Here is a 7,386-nt window from a genome sequence, read left to right as displayed (position 1 = left end):
AAAAAAAAAAAAAAAAAAAGTCAATTTTTGGGCCAGGGATTTAGCTCAGTAGTGCCTCCACCTGCCTCACAAGTGCAAGGTCCTGAGTTCAATGCCTGGTACCAAAAAAAAGTCAATTTTTCCCAAATTAGCCAATAAATTAAAGGCAAAATCTCAAAAGAATTTTTATGAAATATAACAAGTTGATTGCAAAATTTTTCAGGAAGAGGAAATGTGTGAGAATAACCAAGAAATTATTGAAAAAAGACTGGTAAGAGAGAATTTGGCCTAGCAGATATCAATATAAAGTTATAAACCACTGTAAAGTGATTTTAATAATAAAAACAATGTGGTAAAGAACAAAGAATACAATTTCTTTATAATATAGCAATGAGTACAAAAAGAGACTCATAAATAAATACATGAGAAATTAGTACATGATAACGTTGACATTTTTAAATCAGTGAGAAAAGTCTGATATTTATAATAAATGAGATTGTGGCAAATACATAAGCTTACCTCACTCATAAGTAAATAAATTCTAGATAAAATAAGGGTTAATTTTTAAAAACAAAACTTTAAAATATCAGGAGAAAAGCACTTGCTTCAGCAGCACATATACTAAAATATCAGAGAAAAGACAGGAAGGAAAATCTTGGGAACATGAAGAAAGAGACCAAAAAGAAAAATGGCTACTTCAGGTAATTAAACTTCTACATAACAAAAGATAACATAAACAAACAAAAAAGATGAGTGACATAAAATGTTTGCACAAAGATAAAAAATAATACTATAAAGATGTGAACTAGAAATATTTTCAAAATTAGAAAAATAGAGTAAAATATTGTGATAATTTTTTAAATAAATAGCAAAAACTACAAATGAAATTATGCTTACTATTGCTAGTGATCATGGAAAAATTTTAAATATACCCCTGTTCAGTCATTATAATGCAAAATTTATAAGACTGATAATATCTAGCACAGTCACAATGTAAAGTGGATACTATTGTACTGTTCATGGAAATTTAAATTGAGACATTTCTTAAGGCAATTTTGTGGCAACTTCCAAAAATTTAAATATCTTTAATCCAATAATTTCCTATTAAGATATTTATTCTAAGGAAGTATTTGGACACCAAAGAGTTATATAAAATTATATTTTTTGCAACACTGTTTTCAGGGCAAAAGAAAAACATTGGACACGTTTTTTTCTCTTACCTTTAACTAATTCTATAAACATCCTTCTATTCCCCAATAAGATCCTTTATACCAATTCCTTCTCCTTCTTATATCAAAGAGTTTAAGGTTTCAAAGTTTTCCTCTTATATTCCTCCATTCTCAAACCCTTTATTTTTCATTGTATGGCCATAAAGCTTTGTTAATCTTTTGATAATTAACTCTGTAAAATTTGTATTGAATTATTTTCTACCATTACCGGAGATATAGCTGTAACATTCAGTACAAATTCTGTAAGTCAATACCTGGGTTGTTAATATTTATATCATAATTACCAATTCTCAAGGATTAAGGGTGGTACATAATTGGCTTTTGTAGTATGTTAATATCTAATTTTCTTGGACCATACTACTGTAGATGATTTGCTTGATATTAACAGGGTTGCATACTTGTCACTATTTCTCTGTACTAACGACAAAGTCCTTAGACTATAAGCAACCACAAACCTCAGCACAAAATAAAACAAAACAAACAGAAGCAATATAAACATGATAAGAAAGGGCAATAAAATGCCTCCAAAAATTCCCAACTCCCCCAGAGCCAACTTGGGGTCATTGAGCGCAGAATAGCATAAGTCACACATCCAAATTACTCAAAAGGATAGCAGAGGAGTTTACAAAACAGCAAATAATGGAAATAACCAAAAAGATGGAGGCGTTTTCAGAAGACACTAACAAAGAGCTAAATGAGCTAAACAAAATGACACAAAACATGAATGACCAGTTTACCAAAGCACTGGAGTCCATAAAAATGTTTCCATCAGAAACCTAGGAAATTAAAAATCATATTGAAAGTATGGGTAACAGAACCAACCAATGTGAGGACAGAATTTCAGAACTAGAAGACAACAATGCCTTCAAAGACCAACTACTCAAAGATACCTTAAAAACATGAGAACAGGGTGGGGGGGGTCAAACAACTGCTAGATGATGGCAAAAAAGACTACGAATAATTGGAATAAGTGAACAATTAGAAGACAATAGTAACAGCAGAAAAAAACTGTTCACAGAAATAATGACAAAAAACTTCCCAAGAATAGAGGAAGAAACAAACATACAGATAGCTGAGGCATAGAGAGCCCCAAATAGCCACGACCAAAAGAGAACCTTTCCACACCACATTATCCTCAAAGTACCAGAAGTCCATCACAGGGACAGAAATCTTTTTTTTTTTAATTGGAAAAATTGTATTTTGGAAGAATTCACTACATAAGGTAACAGAATTCCAAAATCAAATTACATGAAAATATACATCAGGACAAAAATCTTAAAAGCTGTTAGAGAAGGACAATCAATCACATACAAAGATAAAGGCATTAGAACTACGCAGACAAACTTTAAAGGCCAGGAACACTTGGAGATAAGTGGTTCAAGTCCTAAAAGATGACAGCTTCTAAGCCTGACTTATGTATTCTGCAAACTTTCCTTTAAAATTGATGGAGAAATAAGATATTTCCAGGATAAGGAGCACCTCAAAAAATTAATGACCATCAAACCAGAATTACAAAAAATTCTCAAGAATATCTTAAAAAGAAGCAATGAAGACGACAATGACAATAAGTCAAAAAGAATCAATACACCTACTGGGATGTGCAGCTAAGCAAAGGGGGAAACAATAAGGAAATCATCAAGAGGAAAACAACGCCATGACAGAAATAAGTCAATGCCTCTCAGTAATAACTTTTGATGTGAATAGTCTCAATTCTCAAATCAAAAGAGACAGATTTGGCAGAATGGATCAAGAAATAAAACTCAAGCGTATACAAGACACATATTTAATTCAAAAAGAAACTCACAGATTAAAAATCAAAGGATGGAAAACAATATTCCATGCAATGGGAACCTAGAAAAAAATCAAAAATTGCTATCCTAATTTCAGACAAAGTGGATTTCAAACCAAGACTGACCACAAGAGACAAAGAAGGTCACTACATATTGGTTAGGGGGAAAAATTCAACAGAAAGAGTTAATAATTATAAACATATATGTACCAAATATCAGCACCCAACCTTATAATACAAACACAATGGACATGAAAAATCAGATAAACACCAATGCAACTATAATAGGGGAACCTCAATATCCCACCATCACAAGTGGACAGATCAAGTAGATTAAAAAATCAACAAAGAAATATGAATTGAACCAAACTTTCAAACAAATGGACCTAATAGATATCTATAGTGTTCCATCCAACAACAGAATACACATTCTTCACAGCAGTACATGAGCCTGTCTCCAAATAGACCACATCCAACCCCATAAGGAGACAGGCAAATGCAAAAGAAACAGAATTATCTCAAGCATATTATTGGATCATAGCACAATGAAACTAGAAATCAATGGCAAAAGACACCACAAAAACTTTGCAAACAAATGGAAATTAAATAATACCCTTTTTAATAGTCACAGATAAAATTTAAAAAGAAATTAAAGGGCCAGGAATTTAGCTCAGTGGCACAGTGCCTCCCTCGAAAGTGCAAGGTCCTGAGTTCAATTCCCAGTACTGGGGGAAAAAAAAGAAAGAAAAAGAAATTAGTTTCCACAATCAAACAATGATGCCAGTGTAACATAGTGGAAGATATAAAAGTTCTGAGTGATCTAATCAGTCAGTGACATTGAAGTAATAAATAAACTGCCTACTAAGAAAAGCTTGGGTCTCAGTGGATTCACTGTCAAAGTATACTAGAAATTTTGAGAAGATCCAATGCCAATATTCCTCAAGTTATATAATGAAATCAAAAGGTGAGCAATACTCCCAAAGTCATCCCTGGAAGCAAGCATCATTCTGATTCCAAAGCCAGAAAAGACTCAAAAAAAAAAAAACCTACAGCCTAATCACTTTAATGAACATAGATGCTAAAAATCCCCATTAAGATATGAGCAAGCAGAGTGCAGCAAATAATTAAAAGATACATCATGACCAAGTAGGATTTATCCCATGGGTATAGGAATAGCTCAACATATACAAATTAATAAATGTAATACCGCACATAAACAGAAGCAAGGACAAAAAAAATCACATAATCATCTCAATAAATGCAGAAAAAGCATTTGACAAAAATCTAACATCCATTCATGATTTTAAAAATGCTGAAGAAAGTAAGAAGGACTTTATCTCAATCTGATAAAAGCCATGTATGACAAATCAATGACCAACATCATCCTAAACAGAGAGAAGCTGAAAGCTTTCCTCTAAAATCAGGAACAAGACAAGGATATCTGCTCGTACCTCTTCTATTCAATATAGTTCTCAAAACATTATCTAGAGCAATATGACAAGAGAAAGAAATAAAAGGGACATCAATAGGAAATGAAGAAATTAAATTATTATCATTCGCAGATTACATGATCCTCTACATAGGCAACCCCAAAACTTCACCAAAAGTACTAATAACCAAATCCAGTAGTGGAGCAGGATACAAAGTTAACACTCAAAAATCAATAGCATTGATTGATGTACAATAATGTACCCAATAATAAACTCACTGAGAGAAAAATCAGAGAAACAACACCTTTCACAGTGGCATGGAGAAAAATTAATTACTTAGGCGTTAACCTAACCAAGGAAGTGAAAGACCTCTACCATGAAAACTATAGTACTATGAGAAAGGAGATTGAAGAGGATAAAAAATGGAAAGATATCCCCTGTTCATGGATAGACAGAACCAATACAATAAAAAATGGCCATACTTCCCAAAATGTTATAAAAACTTAATGCAATCCCAATCAAAGTATCAATAGTATTCTTCAAAAAATTAGTCAGGGCTGAGGATTTAGCTCAGTGGCACCATGCCTGCCTGGGAAGTACACGGTCTTACATTCAATTCCTGGTACAAAAAAAAAAAAAATTAGAGAAAGGGCCCTAAAATTTATATGAAACCAGAAGAAACCTAGAATGCAAAACAGTTCTGAGCAATAAGGGGCATCATGATTCCAGACTTCAAATTATGCTACAGTGATTAAAAACAGCATAGTACTGGGATGGAAAAAAACAGACTTGTGGATCAATGGAACAGAATTGAAAATATAGAAACAATTTCAGGTACACTAAGCTGCATTGTCTTTGACAAAGGGGCCAAATCCTTCACTAGAGGAAAGATAGCTTCTTCAACAAATGGTCCTGGGAAAACTGGATATCCACATTCTGAAGATTTAACCTAGATCCATATCTCTCATTATGAACTAAACTAAAATTAAAATTGATCAAAGATCTAAACATTAGAACAGAAATAGTCTGCTGGAAGACAAAATAGGTAAGACACTTGAAGGCATAAGTTTAGGCAAAGACTTTCTGAACAAACCCATTTGTACAAGAAATAATACCAAGAATCAACAAATGGGTTTGCATCAAATTTAAAAGCTTCTGCACAGCAAAGGAAACCACAACAGAGTAAAGAGACAGTCTGCAGAATGGGGAAAAAAGTTTTGCCAGCTACTCCTCAAATAAAAGACAATAAATAAATACAATAAATAAAGAAATCAAAAATATTAGACCCCCCTATTTAAAGACAAATTTTTAAAAATGGGCATCTGAAATGAATAGACACTTCCCAGATGAAGAAATACAAGCGGTCAATAAATACGTTTTAAAAGTTCAGCATTGCTGATCATTTGAGAAATGCAAATTAAAACAACACAGATTTCATCTCACTTTAGAAAAATGGCTATCATCAAGAAATCAATCAATAAAAAATGAGGCTGTGGGGAGAAAAGAACCCTTCTTCATTGTTGGTGGTACTGTAAATTGATCAACGAATATGAAAATCAGTATGGAGATTCTGCAAAAAATTGAAACTAGAAATTTCATTTGACCCAGCTATTCCCCTTCTAGGTATCTTCTCCAAAGCATTAAAGATATATTACAGGCAAACAGTAGCGCAAATGAGGATGAAAAGGCCGATAGTGAACCACCAGGACACCCTGAACTCAAAGCACAGGAAGTAACAAAACAGATCAATCAGGCTCTAGAAAAATTCAAAACAGAAATAATTTCCCAGATAAATACAGAGATAGTGAGCAAAATAGAAGTTGTGATTCGAGACTCTAGAGGAGAAACTGACAAAAAAATAGATGAGCTCAGGACCATGGTAGAAGCCATGAAGGCCCAGCATAAGAAAGAAATGGAACAAATAAATGCCTAACATAGGAAAGAAATCGAATCCATAAAACAGATTCAAACAGATATCCAGGAGATTAAACACTCTATTGAAAGTGTACGCAACAGAATAAAAGAATGGGAAGATAGGCTCTCAGATATAGAAGATAAGATTGCAGTCAGTGACCATGAAAAGAGAGGTCTCTGAAAAACAGTAAGAGATCATGAGAAATTGATCCAACAACTCCTAGATGATGCAAAGAAGAATAACATAAGACTTATAGGAATACATGAAGTAGCAGGAGAAAATACAAAGGACTTTAAAAAGCTGTTTGCAGAATTAATGACAGAAAACTTCCCAAACAGAGGGGAAGAATTTGATATTCAGATAACTGAGGCATATAGGAACCCAACTAGCTACAATAAAAAAAAAATCTACACCTAGACATATAATAATCAAGATCCCAGAAATCCAACAGAAGAAAAAAATACTACAAGCAGTAAAAGAAAAGAAACAAATCACATACAAAGGAAAGCCCATCAGAATCAAAGCAGACTTTTCAACACAAACCCTTGGGGCAAGGAGGGCCTGGAGTGAGATATTTCAAGTCCTAAAAGAGAACAACCTCCAACCTAGACTGATGTATCCAGCAAAACTCTCTTTCAAAATGGATGGGGAAATAAGACACTTCCACAACAAAGAACACCTGAGAAACTACATGAATACCAAACTAGCACTACAAGCAATTCTAAACAAGATCCTAGAAAAAGATAATGAAGGCAACAACACCATGAGGCCCAACAGACCAAATCAAATAGGGAAGTCAAGAAATTAAAAGGAGAAGGTGAAAAAGTAAAAAGAGTCAACAAAAGGCCAATAACATGTCAATAATAAGTCAGTATATATAGGTTATAACCATCAATGTCAATGGCCTCAACTCACCAATCAAGAGAAATAGACTGGCAAAATGGAATAAGAAGCAATATCCAACAATATGTTGTATACAAGAAACACACCTAGTGCAAAAAGAAGCCCATAGACTGAAAGTGAAAAGATAGAAAACAATTCTCC

General features: G+C 33.3%; 1 protein-coding gene across 17 annotated transcripts in view; it reads right to left on the bottom strand.

Annotated features, from left to right (window-relative positions):
• Tmem8b (transmembrane protein 8B) overlaps positions 1-7,386 on the bottom strand; it is a 78,929-nt gene that overhangs the window by 21,605 nt on the left and 49,938 nt on the right. The gene's annotated exons all lie outside the window — the stretch shown is intronic.

Source organism: Fukomys damarensis, unplaced genomic scaffold (genome assembly GCF_012274545.1).
Source record: "Fukomys damarensis isolate Sample0158 unplaced genomic scaffold, DMR_v1.0_HiC HiC_scaffold_36, whole genome shotgun sequence".
In the NCBI taxonomy this organism is placed as follows: domain Eukaryota; kingdom Metazoa; phylum Chordata; class Mammalia; order Rodentia; family Bathyergidae; genus Fukomys; species Fukomys damarensis.
Note: the sequence above shows the minus strand (reverse complement) of the source record. Positions and strands in the feature narration are given on the sequence as shown.